Here is a 25,341-nt window from a genome sequence, read left to right as displayed (position 1 = left end):
ACAGATTGGACACACTCAGTGCATGGTTATAGAATTCTACTTCTCTTTTGTACAACCCTTGGCCACTGAAGGGTCAGAGAAGCCGAATTACGTCCTTATTTCATGTTTTCTGCTTGAAAATAGTTTTGTTACGTAACAAAAATATATTTCAGCCGAGTAATAATTAATTATTTGATTTGTCTAACATCAAATACCATCCCTCCCATGTCTCCCTATTCAGAATGGGCAGTGGCTTGTAGGGATGAAAATCCTTCTTTCCTCCCTTGATGTCCCTCAATAACTCCATAACATACTTCCAAAGTGTCCCATTTTAGGAGGCCCAAACCCACTGCCCCTCTCTGCCCCTCTTTCCTCCCCTGATGCCCCTCTTTTCCAGGAGCTCAGGATGTTTGCTGGGTATGAGGGGATCGCAGGGTTCTACAGCCCTAAAAGCCCCGGATAATGTGTGTAGAAACAGCAGAAATTGTGTTTAGGAATTTGCTTGTGTAAGAAAAATACATTCTCCTTCTTCTAAACGTTTTACTCGATTATATAAATACCCATCAGGAATCTTGGCAAAGCTCTGCCGCCCAGCCATGTCTGTAATATTAGGAGGTATGAAATAACTGTGCAATATTGTTATAATTTATGCTTTTAATACAAGACAGGAGGCTCGTATTATGCATTAACTTTATTTACCGACCATAGCAGTAAGTGAAGAAAAACAAAAACAAATGACATGAATTGAAAGAAAATTCCAAATCCACCAATAAAGTTGGCTTCATTAGTGGATTGCTTACTTGCTGGTGGTGGGTAAATATTTATTTGCACCGATCAGCCATAACATTATGACCCCCTGTCTGTCTATGTCGGCCTTTTGCGTCCAAAACAACCCTGACCAGTCAAGGCATGGACTCCACTAGGCCCCCTATGAATGACGGGACCCAGGCCTGCCATGCGTTAAAGATGGCCCTGTTTATATTTAGCTAACATCTCTACAATGTTGAGTGTATTAACAGCCTTTGTTTGCGACTCTAGACATCTCAGTAGTATTCGTATTGTAATCGCACTTCTGATGGGCCAATCAAATGGCTGCTTCCACTTTCAATTTCCTGTGCAGCTGCAGGTGGTACGAGTGACGTCATTATGACGAAAGGAAGTGAAGCCACAAGGGATGACGCCAAAGAAATGTAAATAAAATATAAATGGAAAGGGGCCCAGATGTGTAAATAACACCGGTGCTGACATACAGCACATAGAATATTATTAATATACCTGTGAAACAACAACATAATCTGGAGAGAGTATTGGTAACACAGGATTACTCCAGAAGGCCTCGTCTCTTGTATAACCATCGGTAATGCCGCAGGGACAATATGCCCATACAATTTGCCCCAAACAGAGTAATCACAGCCACTTCCTTGGCCATATAAGACCTGCAGGTTTAATGGTGACAAACTTTGTAGATATGGTGTATTTGGCAAATGCAAAATACAAATTCCGTCAATGCAGTTACCAGTTGTCAGGTTTAGGAGACCGACTATGGGGTCAACAGCAGTTATTCGCACCCCTTTCCCAAAAAATGACACCATTAGCTGACCATTGACCGAGAACGAGGAAAGTGACCACGAGACCTGTGGAAGCAGCACTTCACTCGGAGACTCCAGGTTAACCCCTGAGAGCTTCTAGGTCTGCACATAAAGTGTTTTTTTTTATTACATATACATACCTTTTTTTTATTAGTAAATACCATAACATAGGTTTATTTCATTTTCCAAACTGTTTAATGCAGAATTTCCATCTCCTTAAGGGCCGTCTCTGCGTTCTTTAATATTGTGTTGCATTAATTGTTTGAACTTACTATTACAAATCACTTTAAACAAACCCAGCACAGGGTTATGGTCTGCATTAAAAGTCCAGATTTCACGAAACAAGATCTATAAGCCCTTCTTATGTTTACGCTGCTACATAAAACAAATAACAGATACGTATCGGATTTAATATATATATAAAAAATGCTTTTGCTCGCACTTTGAATTGTTTGTTTCTTTTCTACAAAAAAAAAATAAATCAATTTTTATTTTATCTGGATCTGTTTAATTAGAACATTATCTGGTTAATATTGTTCTTTCTCTTAATCTCTTTAAACAAATTATGCAGACGTTATGTGCCAAATAAAACACGACCAAGCAGAGAACGCACATGTAACGGTTTACAAGGTTTTAGCGCGGAGAGGGTTAGGTGCGCGTTATATAAACCCCCTGAAAACAGCACATTTTCTAAAGAATTGACCATATAAATACGTATTTTATTTAAATTACAGGAGGAAAGTTTATTTAAAGTGAGAAGAACAAGAGACCATAATATTAAACTAAAGGTGTCAGAGGCTTAGATGTAATGTAAGGTTTTATTTCCCGGTGAGTGTGGTAGATAAGTGGAACAGCCTCCCAGCAGACGTGCAAAGTTTAGCAAAGAAAGGCAATTTAAACATGCATGGGATAGGCAAATGACTCCTGAATCTAAGATGAGACCAACGACTGATTAAGGTTTGAGTCTTTACAGCAGGAAAAATGGGAAGGCTAGATGGGGCTGAATGGGGCCGATCTGCCTGCAGATTCTATGTTTTTACAATAAACTTATCTGGGGACAGGATGCTGGAACATAAGTGTTGTATGTTGTGTGTTTACAAATGTATAGCTGAAACAAATTTCAGATGATTTCCATTTGAAGAAGAGACCTCTGAGGTCCTGAAAGCTTATGTAACTTTATATATTTTCAGTGTTGGTCCAATAAAAGGCATCAACTTCATCTAAAAACTGACTACTCGTGGGCTTCAACCTAGCGATCTAGTGTTAGTATTGATAGTTACAAAAAATATGGACCCTTTGTTTTTAAAAGTAAGAATAGTACATATTTTTTCTTTGATCTGTTGGGGTGGGATCTGTTTTCGCTTTTCTCGGATTTATATCTCTTCCCAGTATAATAATCCAAACCCCAAACAATTGTTACAACGGATCTCTTATCTTTCACGGAAGACATCTATGTTTAGGAGAGAAATGACTTGTCCCATTGGGATGGAGACGGTGAATACACATTACCAATGGATATTTAAAGGTCTCCTCAAACCAAACAGACTTTGCTCTCCTTGCAAATTACCTCCCAGAATTCATTACCTCTGCAGTATTTTTATTGCATGGGCTATTCATTAGAAAGCTGTATGTTAATGAACCTGATTGCATCTGGACCATTAAAAATTTACAGCCCCTGTGACTCACCCCTTATCAACAGGCTGCAAAAGTGGCTGGTTTAACCCCATCCCGTCTAGGGAAGGACTAATAAATAAATACATATTATAAATCATGATCCTCCAGATTGTAAACTCTTGGAAGCAGGGCTATTTACCTAATGTATCCGTTCATCTTAATCTGTTAATTCTGGTTTTGTCAGACTCTTTGAATGTATGGACTGTAAGAAGCAATGCAGGAATTGTTGGCACAACATAAATAAAAGATAATAATAATAATAATAATAAATAAGTGGCTATAGTGGGAGGGATTCATTAAAATTAGTTTGTTCCAAGCACACCCATACATCTTTTATGGGGGGTTTACATCAAATAAATATGCATTTCTGGTTCTAATGAAAAATGTAACCAATCATTTGTTTGTGTTGACTGTCAATTCAAAGCATTCATAAATAAAATATTATTTTATATTATTCCACATTTTATTACATTCTGTTTCCCTGATGCAAAATGTGTATTTCAATATTTAACATTCCACCGGATCGATAGTGCCGTATGTCCAGTGTGTACTTTTTTTTCTGCAGGCACTTTATTTAGATGCACTATTTTCTTTAACATGACATCTCCATCTCTATGTTTAGTCCTGATAGAACTAAAAGGTTATTAAGAAGTATCTCTTTCAAAGAAAGCGGTGGTTACATGTTACATTTATAATCAGCTACAATGTAGGCAGGTTACTATTTGAAAAAAACTGCCTTCTTTCACTGTGAAAACTGCTGTGCTTTCGAACTCATAGCATGAACTCATAACAGCACCCCTTTATTTCTCAACAATGCCAAGATTCCAAGAGCAGGTGGAAATGTCATTTGAAGGCAGTCTGCTGTTTACTGGTGTAGCAAACACTACCTTTGACAGTTGGTGGACAAACTTTGATTCATTTCTTTGCATAGACTGGATATACAACAGTATCATTTGAGAGAATAGAATTCTCACCCTAGTCTGGCAGCTTTGCTGCCCATAAACACAAAGATCAATGAAGACACGAGGTGGCAAGACCAGAGCTCATCCATCCAGATCTGGAGCAGGACCTGCAGGTGTTTCAGCAAATAGGATGAAGAAAAAGGCCTCCAATAAAAAACATCTGAGCAACGTGGGACCGAGTAAACCTGTTCCACAGCCTCAAACAAATATTGTTGGCCATACAATACAACATGGATGGAAAGAAGACAGCGGGCTGATAACTCAGTGCAACGGAACTGTTCTGGATCAAGTGTTGGTGTGCCCCTCACTATATCTTATAAAATATGATGGCTCTGATAACATCTATGGAGTTGAACTATATAAAGATGAAAGAGTGTTAGATCTCAAAGTCCTTCCAGAGAGAGTTGCCCCTATCCAAATCAGCAATGACATCTTGGCAGATTCCATGGTTGGTAAAGCAGTGGGACATGTGTTTGAAACAGAAGATGGCTCCAAGTATGAGCGTCTAGGAATCGTTTTGGCACGAGCTCCCGTTATGAATTCATGGTTTTTCATATCCTATGAAAATTACCCTTTCTTATACATGTACCAACTTGGAGACGACTACAAGCAGGGAGGTCTCCGCATCATACCAGACTGCCCTGCGGCTGATTGTGAGCTTGGAGAAGTTGTGGAAAGCCTAGTAGGAACTCAACTGGATTTTTTTGGAGAAGATGGCTCGAAAAAGATTGGCATGGTAATTCAACAAGTCCAAGCCAAGCCCTCTGTTTGTTTCATAAAATTTGATGGTGATCTTCAAATTTACGTCTATAATCTGCTGAAGACAAAGACATCCTAGATATGGTTGATAGGGGTGACAGCAAGCAATGGAGAAGCTTTGAAAGACAAGCTTTGTATATTTGAAAACCTTTGATTAAAAATTCAAATAACTTTACATAGCATCTGTCACTTTCTTTAATCCTTCAGTTTAGAGCCCAGCACACCAAATATATCAATATAACAGTGTTTCTAGGTTTAAATAAACATGAAATACTCATGAAAAACCAGGGGCTGGGGCGGCGAGGGGAGGGACATATGGGCATTTGCTGGTCCAAATTCTTTACACAGGGCCAATCTGGACCTGCCCACTCAGGGCGTTGGGAGTGCAGCGGGTTTGTGACTGCTGAAAAGTAAAGTAAGGGAGGGAGTAAGGTGTGCAAAAGGTGTAATGTGTGATAGGACTGAGGTGTGATAGGAGTACCAGTGATAAGAGGTATGATGGAAGACTGAGGATATTTTATTGAGAGTGTGTATGTGTAAATTTGTGTATGAGTGAGTGTCTGTTTTGGTGAGTAAGTGTGTCCTGGTTCAAATATTAGTCACCAGGAGCAGTGAGAGCAAGGGTCTGCAGCACCACTTGGCTTTACCTGGCCCCTGGGGCTAGAAGGTGCCAGTTCTCTTCCCTTTCACAGTCAAAGGGCCAATATGTTCAAACTGTTACTGACTACCAGGGCCGGACTGGCCCACCGGGATGCCGGGAAATCTCCCGGTGGGCCGGCAGATCCGTGGGCCGGGCGGCCGGCAAACTTACATTGAAAACAGCTGCTGAGCGGCTGCGAGCGGGATTGGAAGCCTCCTCCGGTGCCAGGGGCGTTCTGGGCAGGGGAACAATTGCCCCCCAGGCCGCCCGAAATCTAAACGGCTGCCGCGTGCTAATGCGGCCGGCTGGCGCTACTTTCATTCTTTTTTTTTTTAATTTAATATGACAAGCCGGATGGCTGCATAGTGATGGGAGCAGCGTGAGGGGTGGAAGCTCCGCCCCCTCGCACTGAGACTGCTGGAGCACCGGATGTCGTGTCAGTGACTTCCTGTTAGAATAGAAAGCAGTCTGCAGCTACCAGAGGACGGAGGTCAAGATGAAAAAGCCCCAAAGTGGAAGTAGAAGGTCAGTAAACTACCGTGTCTGCCCGAATATAGGCCGCACTTTTTCCCCCCACTTTAAGCCTTTAAAGTGGGGGTGCGGCCTATATTCGGGGTTTAGGCTGAGACAGCCTCCCCTGCCGGCACTTTCCACGGGGGGAGTGACAGCACAGGAGGTTGTCTAAACGCATCGTGCAGTCGTTCACCGGCTGCGGCGATGCCTGTGAACAACCTCCGCTGCCGGCACGTCTGCTCGATGTGGTTTAACAATCTCCCTAGCCGTCACTTTCCACGGGGGTGGTGCCGGCAAAGGGAGATTGTTAAAGCACATCGTGCAGACGCGCCGGCAGCGGAGGTCGTTTATGCTCGCATCGCCGCAGCTGGTGAACGTCTGCACGATGCGTTTCACGTTTCAACAATCTCCACAGCGGAAGTGCCAGCACCAGAAGTTGTCTACGCATATTGCTTAGATGTCCCCCGCCGGCCCCGCAAGACACCCGGGAGTCTGCTTTGGTAAGTCGGGGGGGGGGGCACATCTTGGGGGAAGAGTGGCAGCACATCTCGAGGGGGGGACAGAGTGGCAGCATATCTCGGGGGAGAACAGAGTGGCAGCGTATCTCGGGGGAACAGAGTCGCAGTATATCTCTGGGGGACGGGGGGGGGACAGAGTGGCAGCACTAAGTGTTTTTTTTTTATGAAGAAAACATTTTCTTTAAAAAAGCACCTAACTTTCAGGGTGCGGCCTATATTTTGGTGCGGCCTATAATTGAACCAATACGGTATTTTTTATTTTTTTTTAAACTGTATAATATTTTTTATGGAAAAGCCTTATGCCCCCCTATATACCACTCTGCCTCCCTGATATGCCTTATGCCCCCCTTTATGCCACTGTGCCTCCCTGATATGCTGGATTCCCTCCTATATGCCACTCTGCCTCCAGAAATGCCTTATAGCCCCTATATGCATCTTTGTCCCATGGTATGCCTTTTAACCCCCTAAATGCCAGGGTGGCATATAGGGGCTACAAGGCATTTCTGGAGGCAGAGTGGCATATAGGGGGTTAAAATGCATATCATGGGGCAGAGTGGCATATAGGAGGGTATAAGGCATATCAGGGAGGCAGAGTGGAATATAGGGGGCATACGGCTTTTCTGGAGGCAGAGTGCCCCATGATATGCCTTGTAACCCCCTGTATGCCACTCTGTCTCTATAAATGCCTTTTAACCCCCTATATGCCACTCTGCCTCTATAAATGCCTTTTAACCCCCTATATGCCACTCTGCCTCCAGAAATGCCTTATACCCCCTATATGCTACCCTATATGGCAGAGTGGCATATAGGGGGTATAAGGCATTTCTGGAGGCAGAGGGGTTATATAGTGGGTTAAAAAGCATATCAGGGGGCAGAGTGGCAAGCCTGGGGCAGATGTGCATAACTGGGGGGGGCAGGTTGGCAAATAAAAAGAAATAAAAACAAAAAACAAAAATGTCCATAGCTTTTATTAAATATGAAAAAAATAGTTTACATGAATTAATAAAGAAATAAAAGTTTCTTACAAGAATATGGTGAAGAATAATGTGATCACTGTTTTGTTCCACTGAATAAAATTGAACTTTTTCATCTAAAAATGTTTGCAGTAGCAAATGTTTTGATTCCATTCATGTATTTCATTTATTACGGACTTTCTAATACTTTTGCTTTCTGGCATTTTAATACAAATAATGTGATAAAAGAATGTGTGACTCGGGTATGTATAAGGGGTGCGTGTGGGTATAACAGCTCGACCGCGAGATAATCTATATGGGGCTGGTCTCCAAATGTTTCCAGGGCTGCTTTTCAGTCTCAGTCCGGCCCTGCTGACTCCATCTCCTGCCATTGCTGCCACAAGCCATGTTATCCAATGGACGACACCTGTAGCCCTATCTCTGTGTCAAACCACAACCCTGGGCTATCACCAAAAATGTTCAGGCCCAGGGTGAATTTAAAGTGTAAGTTGCCATCTCATCATATTACTGTAAGTTTGCTTACATATTCTATGTTTCCATTTTGCATGTGCGGTAGTGCTCCATCTGAAGTCAATTCAGACTTTATTACTCATGTTGACTCCATTGGCGCTCTATTGACATCACCTAAGCCTTGCAGGCCATCTTTTGGAGTTACTTTCAGTAGAGACATTCAAGGATGGAGAAAATTAGATTGAAGTCTTGTTTTCTATGGATTCAAATATACTTTTTACATGGAACTATGGCTAGAACCCATTAAAGTTCTGATACCTATTGAGAAAGCCTACTTGTTCTGGAGGCGTTTATGAGGATGGAGATTTCAGAACAGTTCACTAATGTTATGTCACACTAATCTTCCCATAGTAACCACAGTCTTTTGATTATAAAGAAAATATCTATTTTTTTGGATATTTTTGGATATTTACAGTCCCTGTGACTCACCCCTTATCAGTGGCTGGTTTAACCCCATCCCGTCTAGGCAAGGACTAATAAATAAATACATATTATAAATCATGATCCTCCAGATTGTAAGCTCTTGGGAGCAGGGCTGTTTACCTAATGTATCTGTTCATCTTAATAAATTAATTCTGGTTTTGTCAGACTCTTTGAATGTATGGACTGTAAGAAGCAATGCAGGAATAATAATAATAATAATAATAATAATAATAATAAGTAAGTGGCTATAGAGGGAGAGAGTCATTAAAATTAGTTGGTTCCAAGCACACCCATACATCTTTTATGGGGTTTACACCAAATAAATAACATCTCTTTATGCATTTCTGTTTCTGATCTAATGAAAAATGTAACAAATCATTTGTTTGTGTTGACTGTCAATTCAACGCATAGATAAAATATATTTTTTAATATTATTCCACATTTTATTACATTCTGTTTCCCTGTTGCAAAATGTTTATTTCAATATTTCTATTTGAAGGGATAGTGCTATATTTCCAGCGTGTCCTTTTCCCTGCAGGCACTTTATTTAGATGCACAATTTTCTTTAACATGACATCCCCATCTCTATGTTTAGTCCTGATAGAACTAAAAGGTTATTAAGAAGTATCTCTTTCAAAGAAAGCGGTGGTTACATGTTACATTTATAATCAGCTACAATGTAGGCAGGTTACTATTTGAAAAAAACTGCCTTCTTTCACTGTGAAAACTGCTGTGCTTTATAACTCATAGCATGAACTCATAACAGCACCCCTTTATTTCTCAACAATGCCAAGATTCCAAGAGCAGGTGGAAATGTCATTTGAAGGCAGTCTGCTGTTTACTGGTGTAGCAAACACTACCTTTGACAGTTGGTGGACAAACTTTGATTCATTTCTTTGCATAGACTGGATATACAACAGTATCATTTGAGAGAATAGAATTCTCACCCTAGTCTGGCAGCTTTGCTGCCCATAAACACAAAGATCAATGAAGACACGAGGTGGCAAGACCAGAGCTCATGGATCCAGATCTGGAGCAGGACCTGCAGGTGTTTCAGCAAATAAGATGAAGAAAAAGGCCTCCAATAAAAACCATCTGAGCAACGTGGGACCGAGTAAACCTGTTCCACAGCCTCAAACAAATATTGTTGGCCATACAATACAACATGGATGGAAAGAAGACAGCGGGCTGATAACTCAGTGCAACGGAACTGTTCTGGATCAAGTGTTGGTGTGCCCCTCACTATATCTTATAAAATATGATGGCTCTGATAACATCTATGGAGTTGAACTATATAAAGATGAAAGAGTGTTAGATCTCAAAGTCCTTCCAGAGAGAGTTGCCCCTATCCAAATCAGCAATGACATCTTGGCAGATTCCATGGTTGGTAAAGCAGTGGGACATGTGTTTGAAACAGAAGATGGCTCCAAGTATGAGCGTCTAGGAATCGTTTTGGCACGAGCTCCCGTTATGAATTCATGGTTTTTCATATCCTATGAAAATTACCCTTTCTTATACATGTACCAACTTGGAGACGACTACAAGCAGGGAGGTCTCCGCATCATACCAGACTGCCCTGCGGCTGATTGTGAGCTTGGAGAAGTTGTGGAAAGCCTAGTAGGAACTCAACTGGATTTTTTTGGAGAAGATGGCTCGAAAAAGATTGGCATGGTAATTCAACAAGTCCAAGCCAAGCCCTCTGTTTGTTTCATAAAATTTGATGGTGATCTTCAAATTTACGTCTATAATCTGCTGAAGACAAAGACATCCTAGATATGGTTGATAGGGGTGACAGCAAGCAATGGAGAAGCTTTGAAAGACCAGCTTTGTATATTTGAAAACCTTTGATTAAAAATTCAAATAACTTTACATAGCATCTGTCACTTTCTTTAATCCTTCAGGTTAGAGCCCAGCACACCAAATATATCAATATAACAGTGTTTCTAGGTTTAAATAAACATGAAATACTCATGAAAAACCAGGGGCTGGGGCAGGCGGGGTTGGGACACGTGGGCATTTGCCACCGAGGCTTTACACAAGGCCAACCTGTTGAAAAGGAAAGTAAGGGAGGGAGGGAGGTGTGTAAAAGGTGTAATGTGTGATAGGACTGAGGTGTGATAGGTGTGTACCAATGATAAGAGGTATGATAGAAGAGTGTAAGAGTGTATGAGTGAGTATGTTTTGGTGAGTAAGTGTGGTTCATATATTATTCCCCAGGAAGGGGTGAGAGCAAGGGTCTGCAGCACCACTTGGCTCTACCTGCCCCCTGTGGCTAGAAGGTGCCAGTTCTCTTCCCATTCACAGTCAAAGGGCCAATATCTTCAAACTATTACTGACTACATCTCCTGCCATTGCTGCCACAAGCCATTTTATCCCATGGACGACACCTGTTGCCATATCTCTGTGTCAAACCAGAGAAAATATCTTAAAAATCTTATCCCAAGCTTTATACATAGCTTAAATTATTAGATTTTTTGGATATTGACAGCACCTTCATTGCCTTCTGTTCTTCTCCATACAATCGTCCTGATCCAAAATGTATCAAAAACTCTGGTTTTCAAAACCTGGCGTACTTTAAAAATGTATCTTTTTTTTTTCTCCATCAAAACCATGGAATGCAAAGACGTTCTTTAACATCCCAAAAAGGGTTTTCCTGAGCACCGGTGATGATAAAAACACAAATGAGGAAAAAAAAAGGTAGCATCACATTAAATCCAAGTGGCATATTACCACACTTGTCTTAAATTGATATTTAATTAAAAAGCTAATTATTAATTACGTTTATCAATTTCAGGATCAGTTGTTCAATAGAAAAGAGCTCGTTCACTTAATTATCTGTGTGCGGCTGATAGGATATGCTTTTTAGTAAGGAAAGGTTATCCCTAAATCTCTGTCAATTTAGATCAGTTTAGTTTCTAATTTATCCGGAGTGCTTCCTCTGCCGGTGTTGATTTGATCTAGAAATGTTTGCTTACAGAACTGCTAAGTTTTAAGTCCTGATCAAATAAAGAAATGCCCTGAATTATATTACATTTACTCAAGAAGTCCTTGATCTTTTTGTTTCTTCGTGCGCTTTTTCTCCCTAATGTTTTAGCTTTACTTGTTAGACAATTAAACCTGCATTTCATGTTAAGTGCGAAAAAATATATATTTTATTCATCTTTTGAAATGCAGCTCAGGTGGGGAAGTCGTTGTTGGCAGAGCTCTTTAAGGTGCTGTAGGCAGAGGTGTATTTTTACCTTGGGCGCTGTCCCAGGCCTGACCCAGGACAGCACCTCAACCTCCAGGGCCGGATTAACAGCGGGTTGCTCCAGGACCCATCGTTCTGATGGGTCCTTACATCTCACCTGAGCCACCAAGTAATCTGATCGGGTCCCGCAACGTGCGGCAATCACCCTCCCTCACTGACACTCGTCACTGTGTGTGTATGTATGTATATGTGTGCATGTGTCTATATGTATAGGTGTACACGTGTGTATATATGTTTTTGTATACCTATATCTATGTGTGGGTTGGGGCAGAATAGAAGTTAGACAGAGGATGAAAAATGTAAAAGACAGAAAAGATAGAAGAAAGAAAGGTAATAGAAAAAAAGGAAGGAAATTATGTGAGAAGTGAGGAAGAAGGGGGAAAGGAGAAAAAAGCTTGCTAATGGCAGGAAATCTAGAGAAGGGTCTCAAAGCTCCTCAATCCTGGCCTTGTCCACAGCCACTGTCCTCTTTGTGGAGTGCCTGGATATGATGTGATATCCTGGCGCTCTCTGACTTACAGACGCACATCCCTTCTAAAGCAGTCTATGAAGGCTGTACTGATTTGGCCGCCTGTGGAGATCAGATGTCTCTCCAATAACTGGCCCATCCAGCAGTGACACATCAGGGACCTAATGGCCAAGAAGCAAATCTGTCCTCTGGCTTTGCAGCAGGGGGACTGTTCTCCCCATGACCTGTCACCTCCTAGCTTGTGAAATAGAACAAGGAGAGGCAACTGTAGCAAACAATGGCGTTATTACACCCAAGACTAAGCATGTCTCTCAGGCTTAAGACAACTAAAAAGCCAGTAACTGCTAAACATGACAAAAAGTTATTGGAACATAGAAAATAGGTGAAATGCGAATGAATATGGACTAGAATGAGTCCCTCCTGCCCTGTCCCTTAAAAAGTGTCATCCCTGTTAAACATAAAATCTACGTGTTGGAGGATCCAGCCAAACCCAAACTTTATTCTCATTATTTTATTTAATATGAAATCTAGACATGCCTCTCGAAATTTCCAATAGCCATAGAGGGACACATTTATGAAGACTTTTCATGACACTTTGTGATCTATCGGTAGGTTTTATGTAACTAAGTATTTAAAAGAAGAGTAATGTTTTTCATTCATACACCTTATTTTATTATTATTTCTTTACACAGTATTGTGATACATTCATACCAATGTATTTTTCTGGAAAATAAATGGGGCATCAGAGGAGGAAAGAGGGACAGAAGGATTTGGGTCCTGAAGCAGGACTACCCTACCTAAGGAGGGACACTTGGGAGTTATGCCATGGATTTTGTCATTGTAACAAGTTATCTTAAGGAAGGGCCTGGCATATCCCTCATAAAACTGCTTTAGACTGTCATTTGCGGGGTGATTTGAAGAAAAACAGAGCAAGTAATCAAGGCTGGGGTGGGAGCTCTCTGATGCCAGCTGTCTCGTGTGCTGTCAGCTATAGAAATAATTACAATGTCATCCCCCTGGCAAAGAAAATGTAAATACAACTAAAATACGACATAATGACATTCTCTTCTGTGAGCCAGGAGGATCTGCTTCAAATAAAGGCAGAATTAGAAGAACAATTACATGTCTTGGACAGGTTGAGGGAGCCGCTCAGACCTCACTGGAGCCAGCAGGCTGAAGTAGGAGCGGCGTAAATCTTGTCCCATCATAGGCAGGAATGCTATTAGCAGCTGTATTGGAAACCCTCAGGCTGCCAGTTATATCTCTGCGATCTATCATGAGTACTTTTCCCTACACTGCTATAGATTGCGGTAGCCATTCATTGAAAAAACAGAATATATATATATATATATATATATACTGTCTTCAGACTAGCTCCAAAATATCTACATCTTTGAGAAGATGACGTCTCCGATACAGTACAACATCTCAATTCTCCAAAAGATGGCTTTTCACATACTATAGAACATTTGTATCTTTCTGTAGATGGGGTCTCCCAAATGTTTTTCTGGAGATATGGTCTCAAGCATTATAGTTATACTGTTCCTGAGATGGGGTCTCCGGTGCTGTAGAGACATGGAATGCCATGTACTGTAGAGGATGCGGAATATGGAATATCCTTTATGCTGGAAGATATATTCTGGAGATGGAATTTCCAATATTGTAGAATATCTTTATCCTTTTGAAGATGGGGGCATCAGTTCTGTACCCAATACAGTGATTTAGAAAGTGATCATGATCCCCTTTTTCAACTACAAATGCCTCCTCCTATACAACCTCGCATCCTATTAGAAACATAGTTTAGAATACAAAGTCAATAACTACAAGAAATGAATCTTGTCCCCATAGCCAACTATGTAGTGTGGCAGGTCTGGGTGGGGGGGGGCAGTAATAGTTACTGTTACATGGCTGACTAACATACAGTTGGAAACACTGTTAAGATTAACATAGTTTATGTATTCCATGTTGCAACGTCATGGAACGATTAATAATGTCATATGATTAATAAAGAGAAAGAGATATAAAAATATACAAAAAATAGCAATAATGGACAATAAGTAACAGATTAGGCAATCCATATTTATTAATTAAGCATTTTTTTTTTTACCTGCTTGGTTCAAATCCTAATTCGTCTTGGCGGTGTCACAATGAACAAGCCAAATTGATGTTTTCAGCAGGACGTAAATCACCTTGTCCCCCCCCTACACCCGTAATATGATTACAAAGTAGCCTCCTTAATGGAAGCAGGCTGACGGATGACAATTGAGCCGCGCTAATCGGATTATGGAAGAGCCAGGATTCCCTCAGGTGCCATGCATCACGACTTGTCACACAAACCACAAACTTACTTGTTTTCCAACCGGCACCAGAAAATTAAAATGCAATTTGAGCTTTAATTTCCACTGCTAAATATGTTAGTGTGTTAAAACCTCAGGGTGCCGGTCCGCTTCTGAAATCCCCCTAACGCAACCGTAATCTCTCTTTGGTCAGGACAGAACTTCTAAGTTCCCCAGAGACAAAAGGGACTTACAGTACTTAGGAAGCCACTGCTACGTTAACAAATTACGCCAATATGCATTTTAACCCATTCAACCCAAGAGGTAGAGAACAAGGTGGTACTTGCTCCTCTGGCACTGAAAAAAAAGCCAATCTCTTTAATACATCTTTGCAAAGTTTTTTTCTGCAAGTTTTTATTTTAAGATGGCATGTACTGACATCACTATCCATATTTTTGTTAAGAAATGTTGATGATGGAGAAACTACAAAGGAGAAAAGAAGAAGGCTACAAGTATGTGGCCCCATTGGTCACAGCCCGTTGGGCATTTGCCCAGTGTTCCAGATGGGCAGTCTGGGCCAGGAAAACAGTATAGTGAATTGTTTCCTAACCTTAGCCCTTATTGACCCCTAAGTGTACAGATTGTCAGGGTCAGTTCAGGTGTAAATTGCCTAATATGAGTGTGGATGTCGTGCAAATCAGTTTCCATTGAGCTCTGTACCCTCATGCCAGCCACCCTCGGAGCAGCGCCGTGTCTTGGCAGGACTGAAGACGCAGGGGATGCAGGCACGTGTTAGAGTATTTGGGGCCACTGGACGCTTCTACAACATTTCTCATTCTAGAAACTCAATGGATACACAACCTATGATCATCCTGAAAGAACAAACTACAAGTCTCATCATCCTGCCTAGCTTGACTTGATGGAGTAATGTCCATCTTAACTGAATAGAGAAACCTGTCCTCAGCTCCCATAATCCAGAATGAGGGTTCTCTTCTAACCGAAGAACGTCTTTCTTTTCATTCATAACTAAACTTCTCATATCTTCATACTCCCTTCCTCTGAGGTTCCTTATATTAGATAATACATGTCTCTATTAGCTTAATAACCAATCCAAGAAAACCTTTTCATTACCCAATTTTGTGTTTCGCAATATATTTTCACTCTTTGGGAACCGCAGCTAATGCCTTTTCTACATTAAAGCGTAAAATTAGCCCTGTCTAAAATAACAGGTCGGATGGACATGGTGAACGGTGTTGGCAACTTTTGTCTTTCAAGTTTAATCATATATTATTGTACACATTTTAAAAAAATATATACAATTTATAGAATGTACATGCTACACACTTGTTTCTCTTTATAGAATGCATTGGTGGTTTTCCCCCCCAAAAATATAGTATATTCACTAGTCTGGAGACTTGGTCAATATTGTAGAGGTGAAAAGGTCACCAGGGTCAAACCCACCATAAAAATCAGCTGAACCACTCAAGGATCTACTTTCTTGGCTCCACCTCGGTTGTTGGAGTAATTTTAGGTTTTGAAGGCAGTCGTCAAAGCATGAAGACTCCTCTCAGTTCACCAGTATAAGCATTATCTATAATAGCAATCTGCCAATGGTCTGTTCAGCTCTCCAGCAATTCCTAGGTCTTTCCCCTAATTAATGCAGTAAAGTGGGATTCCTCAGTGGGATTAATCTCAAGGAATGCCTTTGAAATCCTCAGCAATCTGAGGGGGTTCCGACCAACCTTAAAAACACAGGAAGCATTTGATCAAAGGTAATAGTGCTACATTAGATCAGGATGGTTTTATTACATTAAGGATATTCTATACGTCACAAAGACGTCTCACGTCGGAACCAGGACTTCAAAAATATATAAACTCCAAAAATAGCCTCATCTCTCAAGAAAACTAAGCCTAGTTCTTATCCACAACTTCCATATAACTTTATAAAGAATATTATGTAACAATATTGAACATCATTATATACCCATTGTACAGCGCTAAGGAATACGATGGCGCTACATAAAACATTAAGTAATAATAATAATTATATGATTCAACAGGTAACGCTAATGGCCATCTCGATAGCGGGACAGGACAACACAAGCAAGAAAGGCTAAGAAGAAACACAGAAGGAAAAATAATTAAATAGTATAAAGTGCAGCTGAACATAATACATATGTTTCAATTCTGACCAAAATTACCAATAAATATATATAGCTTACCAGGGAAAGAGGTTGTAGTTTTTACTTTTTATATTTATTGTGTTTTGTTTATATACATTTTTTATTTTTTGTGACTATGTTGTTATTTTATTCCAACAATATATAAAGCACTAAATTGATTTATATTGGTGCTCATGCATTAAGAATATATTACAGTAGCATTAAATATATTGTTTTTATTTCATTCTATGCTTTCATTGTATCTTATGCTGTTGGTGTATTAATACATATATATATATATATATATACTGTATAATTCTAATAAAATACATTTATAGATAGATAGATAGATAGATAGATAGATTGATTGATAATTTATTATAATTTACTACAACTTAATGGGCATGTCGTTCCTTGTGTTAAATAAAGGGCAGATGAAATCAGGCCCGGACTGGCAGATGCCCGGTGGGCCGATGGCCATCAGCGCACCCAGCCTGTTGGATAGGCCCAGTTGCACGCTACATGAGCTTAGAAACATAGTGCCCCGCCGCACATATCTGTCCACTAGCTGCACCTACATCAGCAGGCGGCCGCTGGCCTTAAAGTGCCAGGACCGTCCTGTGATCGCCTAATGTGAATAAATGAGAGCCTAATTTTCACTTGATCTTATGATCACCTTTTTTCTCTACAGTCACAGTAAATACAGATTAGTTGACAGTGTCTATGTCTTATTAATGTATTTTAGGAAAGAACCATACAGGACGGGCTCTTTGATGATATCAGCTTCTGACACGACATGTGAACCCCATATTGTAAATTTGTTTTCGGATGAACGTACGCACGTCGATCAAACTCTGCCCTTCCACCTGGGAGACGTGAAGTGGAAAATAAGTCGGCCAGCAAGGTACTAATTTAAGAGGAAATTACAACCTTTTAAAGGTTTCATCAAGTGGTTCCAGGGCACATAACATACAAAAAAAACGCATCTTTTCAGGAACTGGAGGCTGGTCCTATTTATACTGCTTGTCCCCTGAAGGAGCTTGAACTAGGTCAGGAAGCAGGTAACCCAAGAGCAAGAGACTCGTTAACCCTAACGTCTCCGAGTTCAGCTACGGCTTACGCGCTCGGATATCTTACACAAAGGAGACTTATCAATGCATCAGGGTCCCACCTGGCAGTCAATGAGTTAATGTTAAATAAATACACCATTATCTCTTCACCCCTGCTCCTGGCTGACAGGGCAGTTTATAACTTACCTAATTCTCTACCGGCTCTGGAACATCAATAGATTTTTTATGTTGAAATAAAGGGTAGAGTCACTGCCCCAAAGAGCTTGCAGTCTATATTTATTATATATTTAAATCTGCATCCCAGACTTTTAGGAAAAAGATCTGTTAAAGGTGGCTGTGGAGATAAGAAGTGCAAATTATGAAATATTGGCCACTTTTCGGATAATCAAGCTGTTCACACGTTCCAAAAAACATTCTCCCTGTCCCACGGATTTACAGATAATTAAAATTATTACCCCAAATTTTGCTAAGGAGGGTGTGGTTGGGTATACGTTTCGCGTAAATGAACAGTCATGTCAATAAATAAGAATAAAATAAGTGGACACATACTAATATACAACGTATATATTCAGTATATATTCGGTCCACGTAGGCATCAGAATGCCTCTGATGAAGATATATTTATAATTTTGTGCTTTCCGAGTACCCTGGGGTTGTTTAAGGTTAGAGCACCCCTTTTGGTGCACTTTTAAGTGACGCTGTCCCTTTAAGAAACAGGTACTACTCCTTAAAACCAGTTCGCAAACTCTAGCTTGGTTCCGGAATGTATTATTATCAGACTTTGTAGTTCCAGTGCATACAGACACACGTTTTCTCTTATTAATGTCATCCCCAAGGGTAGAAGAAGAGAATTTTCAGCTAAATCCCAAGAAAAAGTCTCACCTGCCCTAAACGAGACAAAAGAATTTTTCCTTTTCAAATGCAGATTGCAAAGATTTCACCGGCACCGCTGATTAAAACTAAACACACGCTCGCTTTTCGCCTTTTTATTTCCTCAAGCTATGGCTCAGAAAAGTCACAAAGAGTTTGAGAAATAAATGTGTGCTTAGATCAAAACTTCAGTATGTTTATGCAGCCCGATATATATCCACAGTACTATTTACTGTTATAGATTGTAAGCTTTTCTGTCCAGTTTGCTATGTGATGTGATAGTTGTTGTGGCGTGTTTGCGTATTGTACAGCATTGCTGAATGTGATGACGCTATATACATGAATAAAAAAATAAGATCTAATAAACATTCTTTAAAGGAAAAAATATATATCCTTGGGCATAAATTCCAGCACTGTATACAGTAATATAACCCCCCAGCGCTGTATACAGTAATAACCCCCAGCGCTGTATACAGTAATATAACCCACAGCGCTGTATACAGTAATATAACCCCCAGCGCTGTATACAGTAATAACCCCCAGCGCTGTCTACAGTAATACCCCCAGCACTCTATACAGTAATAATCCCCAGCGCTGTATACAGTAATAACCCCCCAGCACTGTATACAGTAATAACCCCCAGCGCTGTCTACAGTAATATCCCCCAGCACTGTATACAGTAATAACCCCCCAGCACTGTATACAGTAATAACCCCCCAGCGCTGTATACAGTAATAACCCCCAGCGCTGTATACAGTAATAACCCCCCAGCACTGTATACAGTAATAATCCCCAGCGCTGTATACAGTAATAACCCCCAGTGCTGTATACAGTAATAACCCCCCAGCGCTGTATACAGTAATAACCCCCCACCGCTGTATACAGTAATAACCCCCAGCGCTGTATACAGTAATACCCCCAGCACTCTATACAGTAATAACCCCCAGCACTGTATACAGTAATAACCCCCCAGCGCTGTATACAGTAATAACCCCCCAGCGCTGTATACAGTAATAACCCCCCAGCACTGTAGACAGTAATAATCCCCAGCGCTGTATACAGTAATAACCCCCAGTGCTGTATACAGTAATAACCCCCCAGCGCTGTATACAGTAATAACCCCCAGCACTGTATACAGTAATAACCCCTAGCGCTGTATACAGTAATAACCCCCAGCGCTGTATACAGTAATACCCCCAGCACTGTATACAGTAATAACCCCCAGCACTGTGTACAGTAATGTCGGTCGGCATTGACAAAAATCTGGTTTTCTCTCATTTTGTCCCAATAAACTCTGTTTATCTGCAGACCCGGAGGCCGCCATTTTTGTCAGTCATGTGATATTTTGGATGACTTTTCCTGCTCAAACTTAAGACTCAGCCATTCTATTGTTTGCCCACACGCGGTATGATAAGAAGTCAGTGAGTAGATTGGTCTCAGATAACAGAGCCATATGCAGCTGCCATTATATTTTATACACATTAGAACCAATATCAAAAAAGAAAACAGAGCAATGTTTTTGAAAGTGTATTTTTAATCTGATATTCCTAATTAAATATGGTAGGTGTTCCCCTTTATTTTTATAACAATCATAACACTTCCTCGAATCAGACCGATCAGCCATTTATTAAGCAGTCATAGTTCTCATTCATTTGGAAGTTAAAACCATAACCAACAGGTAAGTGTCCCTTACCGGGTCATGACGTCACTCACTGGAAAATAGTGACACTCGTTGGGTGATGGGGTGGCCCAGTGAGTAACGGTGCCACTCAGTGGATGGTTTTGTCAATGAATAGATAATAGTGTCAATCGTGTCACTTACTGGGTAATGCTGTCACTCATTGGGTCATGGTGGCATTCACTAGGTAAAAGCTCTCACTCACTCACTCAATCACTCACTCACTCACTCAATCATAGTGTGACTAACTGGGTAACCAAAATCAACAGCATCATGTATCATTCACTTTAACAATGTCTGTTACTGGTATTACTGGTTAATACTGTGTGTCACTGGGGCTCCCTATAGCCTGTACTGTAATAAAATCTATGTGGGTACATGTAAGTCAGCACAAGATGCCTGGAGAATTTATCTTCTCTGTATCTTCATGACAAGCAATGCATTCTCTGGCACACAGGGCTTTCTTCACACTGCCCCGGCCACTGAATGGGTTAATGTAGCAGACAGAAGCCGAGGCTTTAACACGGACCCGCTGCTACAATAAGGCTGCGCATTGAGCCTGAACCTCCACATGCATCGGCTGCCTCACCTTGCTGACCGATCCTTGACAGAGAAGCCTTTGTTTCCTGCCCGTTTTGGGTTGTCTCCTCGTTAAGTGTTGCATTGTAGAGCGACGGATCATAAGATTGGGGTATGACTAACCACAAAGCCAACTCTGCTCCGAGCTGGCTGCAGTTGGTGGGCCTGGCAGCGTTGTAGAATACTGTATTCTTCCTACTCAGAACCACCTCGTTGGGTTTACGCATGCATCTGCGGACGAATACAGACAGGGCAGGGCTAGCAGAGAACAACATATCAATCCATTGTAAAGAAAATGTATCATCTACAATGTTACACAGCGCACAAAACAAACGGAGAAGCATAGAATTTGAGGGGAGATAAGAATCATTCGGGCCCCCGGCTAGTCTGCCCGTTTCTCCTGCTGTAAAGACTCAAACCCTAATCAGTGGTTGGTCTCGTCTTAGATTCAGGAGCCGTATGCCGATCCCATGCATGTTCTCTCACACTATATGAGCCTCTATGGCTTCTTGCGGCATCCTCTATGTAAAATGTATTTCATTTACTGACTGATATAGATCCTGGTTAAAAAGGTTTGGGATTGATGCCCCTTTAATCTAGGTTTCAGTATTGGGGCATTTAAAGCCTCAATGACCACAGTCTCCATGTTGATCCTGCATTAACTGCAATCCGTCCCTATAGAGACATCCCTTCATACGGCTGGGTTAGCCAGTTTGAGCCAATCGTTTGGCTTTGCAAGAATGGTAGGCCCACGAGCCAAAAAGCAGAATCACCTTAAGCACTCCATCCCACCCCTGCCATTGTGTCCCCTCGACATCATTTTGGCCACACACTCGGGTTGACTTGGCTCCAACTGGCTCTCCAAGCAGAGTTGGGTTCTGGCACTGGCTATGTTTTTTGTTCGCAATAACGAAACCAAGTATAAATATAATAAGAATGGTAGAAATGGAGTCACCATCCTGATGGTCTTAGAGAAAGTTTCATAGAAGAGAAACTGGATTTGCTTTCTAACGTGACGTTGGTCATTTTTATAACTCATTACAATTCCATCAAGATTAAAGCAAGGTTTAAGAGCTGCATTTCATCTACGAGAATAAAAGCCGGCATTGAAGCGATGACTAGTATCTAATTTGATTGTAAAATTTTGCTGACATAATTTAGAGTCGTTGTAACGTTGAGTCAGATAACTGTTTGACCGGGTAAAATCTATCCCTCGCGTTTTGATTCTCTGGCTGTGCCGGGACAATAAGGGATAGGTCATCTGTTATCGAATCTCCAGGTAGCCATGACGGTCCGAATTAGCAAAATAGAATACTTGCCTCCCGACATAAAAGTCTAAACATTCACCACCAGTGTAAAACATGATAATATTTTCATGATAAAACCATGGTATTAGAGTCAATGCTACACAAGGGATCGATGGTAAACATTGAAGCTGTGTGATAATCCAATTTTAGGATCTGATAATGTAGAATAAATATATATATATATATATATATATATACCGTGTATATATATATATATATATATATATATTTCAATAAATTCAGACTGGTTATTATTATTTATTGATTTATATGGCGCCATCATATCCCACAGAGCTGTACAATAGACAAACGAGTCCTAACAAGAAATAGCACATCACATTACAACTGGGAAGCAAATTCTTAGAAACAAAAGGTTAAATACACGTAACTTTAAAATTCATTTTACTAACTTTTTTTTAAAAAACTAATAAAAATAAGTATTAACTTGAGAGCTTTAATCTGACATATTTATAAGAAAATTTTTTTTTTGATGGAACAAAATATAGATTTTTTTTTACATATTTTTGCGGCGATGGAAGAATTTTTTTTTAATTACGCCTCAGTTAGAAATAAAGATGAGTTTGGATTAAAAGCAAAGCTTTGAGTTTGGCGAACTGGAGATTTAAATAGAAAATTGAGGTATGCATATCCCAAATTCAGCTGGCAGCCAGCAAAGGAGCTGTCAGATTAAAATCTGAATGAAGGAGATAACCAGCTTATCTTCATAAGAAAAGACTCTTAGGGGCAAACTATTCAAGGCAAATGTTTATGTTTGTTTTAACCTGGGGACTGCGCAGTGCAATATTTCAGATGGCTGCTTTCTCATTAGCCTTTAGAAGAAGACAAGAGTGTCTATTTGCACTGAGTAACAAAGGGAATTGCAATGAAGGGGAAAAAAAATGTCAGCTTGGTTGAGCGGAGAGGGGTGTTTGAAAAAAGTGAGCGAAAGGGGTAGAGAGATCACCCCTCACCTTCTATAGGCTACTAAGCTTGCAGCTGCAGGGAGCGCGCCCAGGGAGTACGGCTAGAAGGACTCCAGGCGTAAATTTATTCCTCTCGCACGTGAGCTCCGGACCCAGACAGATCAGCTGTATTTGGACAGTGAAAAGGCAGAGAAGCTGGAAAAAAAGGCAGTTGCAGGTGTCCGTGACTGCCGAGAGAGGGGCTCAGTGTTAAACCGAGTAGGGGGGGGGGGGTCGCTTGTGCGCTTGACATTACACACGACAATAATTAGCATCCTTGGAACAGCGCCCTTACAAAAAAATTACTGCAGTTTTCTTATTTTTTTTTTATTTTTTTTATGTTTTTGTGCTGGTTGATCCATAATTATCCAACCCCGCCCCTACAAAAAAATTACTGCAGTTTTTCTGAAGTAATACTGCTGTTTTTTGGACATGAAAAAACTGCAATACTGCACTTTTACTGCAGTTTTACTGCACATTTACTGCACTTTTACTACAGTGTTACTGCACATTTACCGCAGTTTTACTGCATTTGTACTTCACTGTACTGCAGTTTTACTGCAGTTATTTTTGTAAGGAAGCACAAATGCAATAAAGCTGCGGTACATTGAATTACAACTGTAGGTTTGCAATATAAAAAAAAAAAGTGCAGTAAATGTGCAGTAAAACTGCAGTACAGTGAAGTACAAATGCAGTAAAACTGCAGTAAATGTGCAGTAAAACTGCAGTAAAAGTGCCGTATTGCAATTTTTTCATGTCCAAAAAACTGCAGTAATTTTTTTGTAAGGGCGGGGTTGGATAATTATGGATCAACCAGCACAAAAATATAAAAAAAATGTAAAAAATGGCTAACAATCCTTGTAGGGACTGTGTAAACAGATTGGACTTTTTACCACGCGTGAGACTTCTGTATTTGTTGTTTGCCGAGGAGATTAAGCCTTCCACTAATGTTTAGAACCCGTAAACCCCTGATGTAGTGAATGTAACCCGGCAGTGTATCGCTAAGACAATTTACCTGCGGTTTCTAGTTAATCTTAAAAAAAAATATTGATCCGACGGACGAAGTCAAAGTTGTGATAGTCGGTTGATGAAATGTAAGCAGCCAAACAATGCCAGGTCCTCATTGTCGTGTAAATTCGGCACGCCGCGTCGGCTCTTAATCTGCACGCAGTCGGCTTCTGTGGAAAACTTTCCGATTTTGTTACTGTTTCAGTAAAGATAGATTGGTGAATGGAGGGAGTGATTTCTAACATAACCAGCAGTCATTTTCTAATAAACACTACCCCTGTTGAAATTTTAATGTAAGGCGATGACATCATATCACAATGCCCCCCATGATTACCAGAATACAGATTAATTATAATCCATAAAATTTTAAAATTATACATTCAAGTGGATTTAGAGAAACACTAGGGTTGAATGAAACTTTACAATGTGATTTCAAAACCATTTCTTGCTCAAAATCAAAAGGTTGAAGAGTACCTAAAAAGAGTCTAGATATATGAAGTGCTTGCGTTGCCAAGTGTCTCCGACATTTTGTAATGCAGGACAAGCAAATAATGTTTCCTGTTCTCCTAAATAATTATACAAGAGAAATAAAGACAAAAGGACCCAAAATGTCTGCCCCAAAAACTGACCATCTCATTATACAGTGCTGCGGGATATGCTAAATCAACCAATAAATAATTATATTTATCACCAAGACTCTAAATGCGTTTTTTGGAAAACTCAGCTGGATCGTTTTCAGGCCGGAGTTCCTGATTTATTGTGCATAAAATCCCATTTTTGAGCCTGAAGCAATGAGAGATGACATGAAAAAGGTAACAAAGAGCAAAGGAATTAAACCATGTTTGCTGGTTAAACTAAAGTTGTATTACTAACTGACCTTCTTCCTAACTCACCCCATATTTTCCACTAGAGGATAAACTGGTTGATTATTTTTCCTGTACTGTATAAGACGAGGCCGAGTTATCTGACGGAGTGATAAATCACCTGGTCCTGTTTTCTCACCAAATGACCTATAAGTGTTGTATACTTAGAGGGGAAGTCTATACCACTTTCTCTTTAACGTTTATTGATGGCCACACTATACGGTCATGTGTGGTCAAGGTCATACCTTTATTGGCTGCCTGACGATTAGAGTGCAAGCCTTCAAGACTTACTTAAGGTTCTTCTTC

General features: G+C 40.5%; 2 pseudogenes; both read left to right on the top strand.

Annotated features, from left to right (window-relative positions):
- The first annotated feature begins 4,256 nt into the window (after positions 1 to 4,256).
- On the top strand, positions 4,257 to 5,042 carry LOC149276771 (spindlin-1 pseudogene; annotated as a pseudogene).
- Positions 5,043 to 9,528: 4,486 nt separating this feature from the next.
- Positions 9,529 to 10,314, top strand: LOC149276770 (spindlin-1 pseudogene; annotated as a pseudogene).
- Positions 10,315 to 25,341: the final 15,027 nt, after the last annotated feature.

The sequence above is a fragment of the Sceloporus occidentalis genome, unplaced genomic scaffold, assembly GCF_023333645.1.
Source record: "Sceloporus occidentalis isolate IW3139 unplaced genomic scaffold, rSceOcc1.0.p SCAF_225, whole genome shotgun sequence".
Classification (NCBI taxonomy): domain Eukaryota; kingdom Metazoa; phylum Chordata; class Lepidosauria; order Squamata; family Phrynosomatidae; genus Sceloporus; species Sceloporus occidentalis.
Note: the sequence above shows the minus strand (reverse complement) of the source record. Positions and strands in the feature narration are given on the sequence as shown.